The sequence below is a fragment of the Tupaia chinensis genome, unplaced genomic scaffold (assembly GCF_000334495.1).
Source record: "Tupaia chinensis unplaced genomic scaffold, TupChi_1.0 Scaffold000078_1, whole genome shotgun sequence".
NCBI classification, from domain to species: domain Eukaryota; kingdom Metazoa; phylum Chordata; class Mammalia; order Scandentia; family Tupaiidae; genus Tupaia; species Tupaia belangeri.
The window spans coordinates 2610547-2621000 of NW_006159539.1; the positions used below are offsets into that span (position 1 = coordinate 2610547).

General features: G+C 51.4%; 1 long non-coding RNA gene across 2 annotated transcripts; it reads right to left on the minus strand.

Annotated features, from left to right (window-relative positions):
• Positions 1 to 312: 312 nt before the first annotated feature.
• LOC102484118 (uncharacterized) lies at positions 313 to 10441 on the minus strand. 2 transcript variants are annotated; one of them, XR_001369854.2, is made up of 5 exons: positions 10313 to 10441; positions 5298 to 5448; positions 2096 to 3163; positions 1198 to 1243; positions 313 to 328 (listed from the first exon to the last, which is right to left on the minus strand). It is a non-coding gene; the product is annotated as an uncharacterized LOC102484118 (long non-coding RNA). The 2 variants fall into 2 exon arrangements; XR_333685.3 differs by lacking the exon at positions 313 to 328 and having other exon boundaries at positions 428 to 1243.
• Positions 10442 to 10454: the final 13 nt, after the last annotated feature.

Below are 10454 nucleotides of genomic sequence, written 5' to 3' on the forward strand. Positions count from 1 at the left end.
ATATATGTTTCCAAGCAAGGAGTTAAAGCAATTTTCACCACTTTATTCATTCAATAAGTACATACGGGTTATTTGCTAAAGGTCCGTTGTACGCTAGCTTGGGGAAGAGCATACTGGGACCACACGCAGACCCTCACAGTCCTCTTAGGAGTCGAATGCAAGGAGCAGGGGCCAGACGGTGGCGTAGTGATAAAAAGCAAAGCTCTGGGGGCCAGTAGGTGTCATAGTGGTTAAGGCGCTGGACTCTCCCGTGCCAGACTGTGGTTCAAGTCCTATACCTGGTGGCTTGAAACTCATACCAGGCACATGTGCAGGTGTGCCCCAAATCCTGGGAGGACAATGGAAGAGAAGGGATTACAACATGGCCTCCTCACTGGGGGAGGGGTGGTGGTGGTGGTTTCTCACTTTCTCTCTCTCTCTCTCTCGCTCTCTCTCTGTGTCTCCAGTGAGTGCACACACCCTGTAGCAAAAATCTCTCTCAAGGAAAGAAGGGATTCTTTATGATGCAATTCGATATAAGAAAGTTCCTGGTTCACCTGGAGATTTCTCTGAGTATACTAGGCATACATGGGTCCATGATCTGGGGTGGCCAAAGCTGGGGTGGACTGTGGCTTGGGAACCCAGTTGGGGGTACACTCCCTTGCGCATGAGTTCGCTCATGGAATAAACAAATTTAGGAGGTGCTCTCTCTCTCTTGCGCGTGAGCATGCTCATGGGATAAATGAATGATGAATGAACACAGGTGGTACATGCCTTGAGGCAGTGGCTCTGGGTGAGGGCTGTGTAGAGGACCAGGGAGGCAGTGGGGCAGTGAGGAGGCTGCTGCAGTCGTCCGGCTTCCTACACTTGCTTACAGCACTTTGCAGGCTGTGCCCCGTCTGTCAGTCCAGGCTGCTGCCATAAGAAAATACTCCACCCCCAGGATGTGGTACACCCCTGGCATGAGAAGCCCCCTCTGCTGGCATGGAATGGGCCCTGCTGCTGGTCCATCCAGACTTCGGGGAGCTTGCGGACACCAGTGTGCACTTGGCTCCTTAACTTATGACTAAACTATTTTTAACTGACTGTCACCATGGCAGCATGAGAACCAGTGGGAAAGATGTGTCCTCTCTGACAGTGTTCAAGACGCCGGCTGCCCTGTCATCTCACTCAGTCCCCCAGGTACCAGGCCCAAAATGACCTGTATTAAGTCCTTACCTTCTACCAACAGAGACAGAGCTGCGAGTTCTCTGTGCTTTTTCATCTGCAAAGTAGAGATTTTAATTAAAACAAAATGAAAAAAAAAACATAACGAAAACCTCCCTGTGTGAGTCTGTTATAAGGATCAAATCAAGTTATTAAAAGTACAAAAGTGCTGGGACCAGCAGGTGGTGTGGTGGTTAAGGGACTGAACACTCCCACATGGTCAACCCCAGTTTGAGTCCCAGACCTGGTGGCTTGCCTTCTCACTTTCCTTCTCTCTCTGTGTGTGTCTTTCTCTGGTCAAATTAACATAAATAAATGAATAAATAAAATTAAATAATTTTTTTAAAAACACAAAAGCGTTGGTCCAGTAGACGGTGTGGTCATTAAGACACTGGATCCTTCATGGCTGACTGTTTGAGAACCAGACTCGGTGGTTTGAAAAATCACACCAAGTACTTGTGAACATGTGCCCCAAATCCTGAGAGGACAGTGGAGGGAGAAGGGATTGCAGTGTGGCCATCCCCCCTGAGCGGTGATTTCTCATTTCTCTTCTCTCTCTGTCTCCCTCTGGAGAGTGCACTCATCCTAGAGCCAACATCTTTAAAAAGAATAACACCCCCTGGCCAAAGTGGGCCAGCAAGTAGCCTGGTGGTTAAGGTGCTGGATCCCACATGCCGACTCCTCAGTTTAAGTCCCAGACCTGGTGGCTTGACAACATGCTGCGTGTGTGTGTGCGGTGTGTGTGTGCACGCCCAAAATCCCAAGGTGAAAATGGAGGAGAAGGGGTTGCAGCGTGGCCCTCCCCACTAGGGAGTGATTTCTCATTTTGCCCCTCTGTCTCTTTGTCTCTCCTCAGCGAGGGCATGTGCCCTATGGTAAAAATCTAAAACACAAAGAAAAACACACAGACCCCTGCACATCCCAGTGTCAGCATCCGGTTGACGTCTTCAATCACGTGGTCATGCCATGGCCCCTCCCCCATACTTCCGCACCTCTGCTTTGTCTCTGACTCCTCTTGGCATTCTAGGGATGTCAGCGAAGTCTGGGAACAGACGTATCACTTAGGCTTTCTCAGTGCTGATGTCGCTGTGATGGTGCGCATCCCCAGACCCTGGACGCCCTGCAGAACCAGCTCTTGCACCTGCCTTCCCAGGCCGAGGTGAGGGCGCATGCGTGCCCACGAGCTCAGGCTCACCTCTGTCTATGGCAGTTCCATCCCTGCCTGTGCCTCCTCGAGGGCAGGGGCTGGGAGTCTCTTCTCCTTTATCCCCAGCACCAAGCACCACGCCCTGAAGGCAGACACTTGGTTCACAGTTGTTGAACGAAAGACCAAGTGAATACGTGGCCAATGGAGAGCATCAGCCAACGAGGCGTCTCTGAGAGATGGGATGAGCGAGGCTTCCCGAGCAAGACGCGAGTCAGGGCACAGAGATGGAGGCAGAGGAGGCAGTTCCTCTAGACACCTCTTATTGAACCCGTAGTCATCCCCACTTCATGGAAGGGGCTGCTGAGGCGTAAGAGGACGAGTGAGCGGCCCACGACCACCCTCAGACAGGATGCCTGAGACGAGACGTACACCCCAGCGGCCTTGGCCAGAAACTCTGGTCCTTTCCTCTCTGGTAGCCTTCCAGGAGGAGAAGGAGTGACACAAGTCAAGCATTGCAGAGAGTGACTGCAGCCTTGCTGGAGGGGCCCTCACTGGCCAGCACCCCCATAGGCCTGGGAACCTCAGCACCGGCCCCGGATGGCAGGTGTATGCACAAGGCCATCAGTCTTCTTTCTTGCCCTTCCTTTCTTCCTTCCTTCTTTCTTTGTAGGGAGCAGTCAGATCCAGGCAAAAACTAGTGGTCTTTAAGGCAGAAGGAAGCCGTGTACCACCCAGAGAAGGCTAGGGAGGCTTGTTTGGAACCGCGGGATGTAAGATGCTCCACAGCTGCAGCAGACAGTAGGAAATACCTGACTTCTCCCTCCCCGACTGCTGTATAAAAGAATAAATTTAGGGACAGCTCAGTGCCACGGTGATCTCCATGAGAGGCCTGGACCACCCAATGCCCACTTTTCTTTGTGTAATTTTTCTAAATCCACCGCCACTCCCATTCAGAGTCACATCTTCCACCTCACTGGCTGAGGCACTTCTTTTCTTTCTTTCATTGGAGAAAGCACCCCCCACAACAGGGCATGGGCACACCGCAATCCCTTCTCCATTTCTCTGTCCTGTCGGGACGTTGGGTGAACACGTGCCCGGTGTCGGGTCAGGGAGCTCAGCATGTTCATCTCTCCTCTGGGAGGCCAGGGGACTTGAGATCTGAGAGGCTAAGACCCCGAGTCCCGGTCCCTCGGGACAGCAGAGACAGGAGCTCGCAATCCCCAGGAAGAAAGCTGGCTCTGGGTACTGAGCAGTAGCCCCAACACCCGGAAAACCGAGGAGACTCCTGTGGTCCTGTCTGGTGCTGTCTGTGGTGCTGAAAGACCCTGGCTGACTCACCCTTCAGGCTTGCCTCCCTCCTCCCCCCACTTCCGGCTTTCTCAGAAGGCAGGACTTGAACAAAGGGGCCCTGACCCACGCCGTCACCCTAGTCTCCTCCCCGGGGTGGTTTAAAAATAACTCCTATTTTTCTTCTAACAAGTCATTTACCCTTGTAGGAAATTTAGAAAAACAGAAAAGCAGCTATCATCCAACTGCCCAGAGAAAACCACTCTTTGTATCTCGCCCTCTGGCCTTTTCTCCATATGGATGTGCTCGGATGCATTACACATGCACGTGCATGTGTGTCTATGCATTTATTTACATACATTTATTTACAGGGATGCATATCGATGCAAAGAGTATTTAGTTTTAGGAAAAAGGCATCATGGCACGGTTGAGAACTCAGACTCTGGCACCAGGTTGCTGGGGTTCTAACCCCCTTGCCCCCGTGTCCTGATCTCACTCCCTACTACTCTCTGCCCATTGCTGACTGATCTCCCTCATACCTTTTTCTTCTTGAATATATTTGTTTCTCAGTCCTCTGCTACTTCTTTCTGTTCTCCGAGATCCTGGCTGAACTCACCCACGTACTCAGAGCCATAGCTTCGTTGCTTTGTCCATGTGGGCAGTCCCCAAAACTCTACGTCTAATCAGATGCTCTCCTGCACCCCAGACCCGAACACCCAACTGGACACCTCCATTTAGACATCGTACAGGGCTGGCAAATCAGTGCGTCTCCAACTAAATTAAATGCCTCTCGCACAGACCCTGTCCTCTCCTTTGGTTTCTATCTTTGGAAAGGGTCAGAATCACATCCCTATTAAAGTGTCAGTGACTCATCTCAAAAGGAATCAAAGCAGTAGTTGCATTAGTGGTTGAATTTTTGGAGTGAGAAACTGGGGGAAGGGAATGGACAGGGGCAGATGGGCATTTCATCACATGAAATATCTTAAAAAGGTATTCTAAGAGGTTAAGATATAATAATAAATTTTTTTACTACTCCATCCAGTACATTCTTAAGTGAAATTGGCCTTTTTATTTATCTTTATTTCTTATTTTATTTTTGTAAATTGCCAAAGGGTGAGTGTGCTTGTCAGAGAGGTACAGAGAGAGAGAGAGAGAGAGATAGAGAGAGAGATCCCTTCTCCTCCATTTCTCCATCCTGTCAGGAGTTTGGGCATGCACACACTTGTGCCTGGTGTATTTTTCAAGTCACTGGGGCCAGGATTCAAATGGCAGATGGCCATGTGGGATCCAGCTTTCTAACCACTAGGCTATGGGGCTGACCCAGAGTTGACCTTTAACACTTTTTCATTTTGTTTTCGCTTTGAGTAGGCAGCTATGAAAAATACAATGAAATCAGCAGTTAGCGTAATGGTTATGTTGCTGAACTCCCAGGTAGTCGACTGCGGTTCAAGTCCCAGACCCGGTGGCTTAAACTCATGCTGGGCACGTGTGTGTACGTGCCCAAGATCCTGAGAGGAGAATGGAGAAGAAGGGATGACGGCGTGGCCTTCCCCCCTGGGGAGTGATTTCTTGCTTTCTGTCTCTCTGTTTCTCTCTGTCTTTCTGGCGAGTGCATGCGCCCTATAGCAAAAGCCTCTCCAAAAAAAAAAAGAAAAAAATATATACAATGAAGTCTTACCTCCTTTAGGTGTCTGTGAAAAAGCTCCTACATTATCTGTGTGTCCTGGGCTGTGAAAATTGCTTTTTCATCTAATTAATTCGCATAGCAAGGAGTCATAAAATCTTTAGGACCAAAATCTTCATATCTACAGGTCAGAGTAACTTGGTGACTATGAAAAAAAGGGAAAAAGAGAAAAAAAAAACACATAACATGGCTGCCCTCTTCCTGGGGTCCCTGCCCTGTGTCCCTACTCACTGGCCCTAACTCCTGTCTCAATAATCCCCACACCAGTATCACACGTAACATAGTTAATAGGGCCACATCTTGTTGAGGGTCCTCCTGCCTCAGCCTCCCCACTGGCATGACATTCATGTGCCCTTCCTCGCTATTTTATTTTATTTTATTTTTTTGGAGAGGTTTTTTTTTTTTTTTGCTATAGGGCACGTGCACTCGCCAGAAAGAAAGAGGGAGACAGAGAGACAAAAAGCAAGAAATCACACACACACACCCGGGGGGATGGCCATGCCGCAATCCCTTCTCCTCCATTCTCCCCTCTGGATCTTGGGCATGCATGCACATGTGCCCGGCGTGAGTTTAAGCTGCCGGATCCAGAACTCAAACTGCGGTTGACTACATGGGAGTCCGGCGTCATAGCCATTACGCTAACTGCTGGTCCTCTCCTGGCTATTTTTCAGACAAGGTCTTGATATGTTGCCCAGACCAGCTTCCAGCTCAGCCTCCCAGAGCTGCTGGGTTGACAGGTGCCCACCACAGTGCCCAACCTTTAGGCTGGAACAGGAGTTGAACCTGCGCCTCCCAAATGGTCCTAACCTGCAAAGCAGAGAGAGAAAGAGAGAGGCACGCCAACAGGTCCACATGCTGGGACCAGCCCCGGCTGCAGCGAGCCTGTGTCACAGGCACACATGTCCACACTGCCTGTCATGGTCAGGGAGACTCCAGGGTACGGACCTGAGACATTGCCATGTAGGTCCCGTGTGGTTCTGCTGTGCACACCTGGCCCCTAGTTCATATTCGTAATTACAGGCAACGTTGTCCTGGTTCTAAATTAAAAGCTGGAATATCGGGGCTGGCTGGTGGCATGGTTGTTAAGAGCTCTGGACTCTCACATAGCCGACCGTGGTTCGAGTCCTGGGCCTGGTGGCTTGCTTTCTCACTCCCCCTGCCTTGGCTCTGTCCCTCTCTGGTCAAATTAAAATCAGTTAATTAATTTATTTAAAAGCCCTGGAGTGTAAGAGCAGCTTCTGTAATGCAGAGGAACCCAGCTTCCTCCCACGTGTCCTCGACTCTCTTTTTTCCCCTCTCCCTACAGAGGGCTGTTTGTGTCCATCTGCACTTTATCCTGCGTTCTCCCTTCTGGACGCCTGCTCCGCTTGGCTCTGCCCCTTGCATCTCACAGGCTCCCCGCACTCCCAGCAGCCGGTGTCCTGTGCAGGGTCCCTGGTCTCGTCTTTGGCTCTTTGGAGCTGAAACTGTAGCTGGGCTCACCCCTCTGCCACCTCCTAATGGGGTTTGGTTAATAACTGACTCATGCACATGGAATCTTTGTTTTCAATTGGACATTTTCTAAGATCTCATCAGGATTCTCCCAGCTCCGAGGACAGGGCGCTGTGCACTGTTACTTCGGGTGACTAATTTTCTGCTTTGCTCAGGACTGAAATGTTCTCTGGGTACGTCACTGATCAGTGCTGGACCCGTGAAAGTCCCTGGTGAATCGGGAGGAGTTGGTCACTTCTGCCACTAGAGGCACAGACACCAGACTTTAGCTGTGCAGCTGAGAGAAGGGCCTCTCCTGCCGGCCCCCGGCCTCACCATCACAGGTGAGCTCTCGGGGACAGGTGACAGACATTCCCATTTCCGTCCCAGGTCTGGCAGGAATCAGACTCCAATGCAGGCACCGTCCTCAGCCCTTGTTGTTCTAAAGCCAGTGATGAAAATGTCAGGGAGGGAGCAAGGGGGTCTTTGGAGAACACTGAGGCAGATGGCTCCACCTGCCCGCACCACAGTGGAGAAATGCAGGCCACGGGAGCAGCTTCCGGGTCTTCTGCTCGGAGCTGCCCTGTCAAAGCCTGCACAGTGCCCCTCAGGGCTCTGCGGGCCAGGGCCGCATCCCCACAGACCGGCCAGCTCTTCATTTCCAGTTCCTGGAAATTTGCATATCCTGAGCCTCCTCTGGGAGAAGAGAAGGTTTTCAGACAAGGATTATTTTAAAAACACCAGGCTCTCACAGGACCCAAAAGCATAAGCTCACAGCTTCTAACTAGGTTAGCTAAACAAGGACGCTCCTTGCAGGGAACTGCTAGCACGGGCTCTATTTTAGGCCTTTCAGAGGAACCCTGATGACCATGACTCCTACGGGATAGAGTGGCAATTTGGGGACTTTTATTTTGGCTGAAATATTGGCTGAGGATTTTTACAAAGTACTTAAAATCTGAAAAGATAAAAACAGTTTTCGTAGGAGTCTCCGGGAGAGGGTGGGAAGAAAGACAGCAATCATAATATTGATGAATTTGTGTTGCGATGACCTCCTTCCAAACAGTCTCTTTAGAGTGAGGAGAAAGAACCAGAGCAGAGACAGGAGCCTGAATCTGGCTCTAAAAATATCATTGATGCTGTGCCTCTGCCTCCGTTTTCCCAAATGGAGTGACGGTTAGGAAGTTCTGGAGGTCCTGCTCGCTCCTGTTTGAGAGGAAGCCAGGCTTTTCGACGTCGTAGATTCTGTCCTGCAATCAATTCATTCCATCCCCAGGCAGCCCAAGATGGTTTCCAGCCACTCAGGTCATTGTCACTGTGTCACCTCCGGAGACAGCCCCTTCCCCTCCCCCGCTTTTCTGGAAAAGTTGGCCTCAGCAGTTTGGAGTGTCCTGGGAGAGTTGGGTACCCCATGTTTTTGTTGTTGGTGGTTTTTAAGACATTGTGAGAGGGTGTGTGCGCTCCTGCAGAGACAGGGATGGTGACAGAAGCAACTCCCAGAACAGTAGTTAGGCTTTTAAAAGATCGATGAAATCGGTGATTCCCCCAGAAAGTGAGGTGATAGAAAACCCAAACACACAATATTAGCAACAAAAACAGAGGGGTTATCGAGTGACTTCGGGGGAGATGAAAACATTATAAGGCAACGCTCTTTGTAACTTTGTGCCGTCCAATTTGAAGATGCACATGAGATGGACAGTTTTGAAGGAAACTATAAATGACTCAAGAAGTAGTTTTTTTGGTGTTTGTTTTTGTTTCTGTAGGACAAACAGTGCCTGCGTGTGCACATACACCCAGATAAAAATGCAGGTTACCCTGGGGAACTGCTACAGGGGAAGGGTGCCGTGTAGGGGTAGAGGGGGTCATCACTTTCTAAATACAGCACCATGTTTCAAATCATATACGGCAGCCATGAATTAATTTTGTAAAATGGAAAGAAAAATGGTTGGGGAGTGATCGCATGAGGAAGTCAGGAATAGGATGGGGGTGGACTGAAGAAGGGAGTTTGAATGAAATCCAAGGCAGGACCTCCGGGGAAACAGCATGGATAATCAGATTGCCCAGAGTCTTAGCATCCCACTCAGCCCCTCTCCTCTTCCTCTCCTTTTGCCTCTGTGGACAGAGGTGCTCAGATCCCAGGGCCTTAAGGAAGGAAGCCTGAGGAAGCGGATCTGCAGAATTAGAACTAAGGAGCCATGAGTTCACATTTCCACCATGGTCTGAGATGCCCCTGTTAGTTTGGGGAGAGGCCTGTCATTTCTCCAGACCCCATGGGTCGCCTGCTGTGCCCAGCCAGTGCCCACCTCTGGAGCTCCAGGAGGATCATGCTAAGTCGTTGAGAGAATTTGATCCCTGCAGAGCTGGGGACAAGAGGGCAGGGTGGTGGCCCCTCTTCCACAGCGGCAGGTAGGCACTCCCACCCCCGCACCCCCCTTCCTCCTTCCTTCCAGCACACACACCCACACAAGCCTCTCCCGCCGCGCCTGGAGAGCTGCTCTGGGCGCCAGCGGGCAGCAGCACTCCGCCAGTGGAGCCAGCAGAGGCAGAACCCCAGGCCGGTGGCGGTGGCGCAGGAGACCTTTGAACCAGCGGCTGGAAACCGAGGGCGAATCTTAGCTTTTTTTTTTAACGCTTCTTTCTTTTTCTTAAACAAACAAACAAACACAAGCCTCTCCCGCCGCGCCTGGAGAGCTGCTCTGGGCGCCAGCGGGCAGCAGCACTCCGCCAGTGGAGCCAGCAGAGGCAGAACCCCAGGCCGGTGGCGGTGGCGCAGGAGACCTTTGAACCAGCGGCTGGAAACCGAGGGCGAATCTTAGCTTTTTTTTTTAACGCTTCTTTCTTTTTCTTAAACAAACAAACAAACAAAAACCCTCTCCTGTTTCCACTGCAACTTGGAGGAGCAGGGAGTGATACGAAGGAACTGACGCAGAGATCTTATTTATGAATCTTGAAGTTCTGGGCAAGTCATTCAGCGAGACCCGCCAGTCCCAGCTCCGGGGCTCAGCGCCCTCCAGCAGCCAGCTCGCATCTGGGGGCGGGGTGCAGGGTGCACCCTGACTTTGCTTTGGGAGAAATGACACTACTGGTGGCCTGGACCCCGGGGGCCTCTCTCGGTGAGCATCCCCACTAGGTAAGCGCATCGCAGGGGTCTCCACTGGTCACCTGGGGGGAGGCACCTCCAGCTCCAAGGATGGGTGTCTGCAGTGGAGGCACGGGCAGTAGGGAGAGGTAGGAGGATCTGATTTTATCACAGGAAACTGTGGGAGACGGGGATGGAAGGCGGATTTAATTTTTTTTTTTAATTTGGCATTAACGGGTGGGGATGAGATGCACAGGGACCTGGGTTGTTGTAGGAAATGGTGCGGAGGGGGGCTGGGTACAGGTGTCTGGATTTTTGCAGGGGCTGAAGGGGGAGCAAAGTCTTACAATTTTGCAGCAACCTGCAAGGAAGCACAATGAGAGGTTCCGATCCTGAAAATGTGCATGAAATCGTAAAGAAGATGCAGCAAGCATTTCAGAGAAATGGTGGCAGAAGCACTTACCGCCCTGGTTTCGCCCGACCCCCGACACTGGCAGCGAAGGACCTGCGCACCCTGCGACCGCGGAGTTCGGCACCTCGGACAGCGCCCGCCGCAGGCAGCTTGGGGTGCGCCGTGAGCGCGGCGCCGCTCCGCTCCTCCGCCC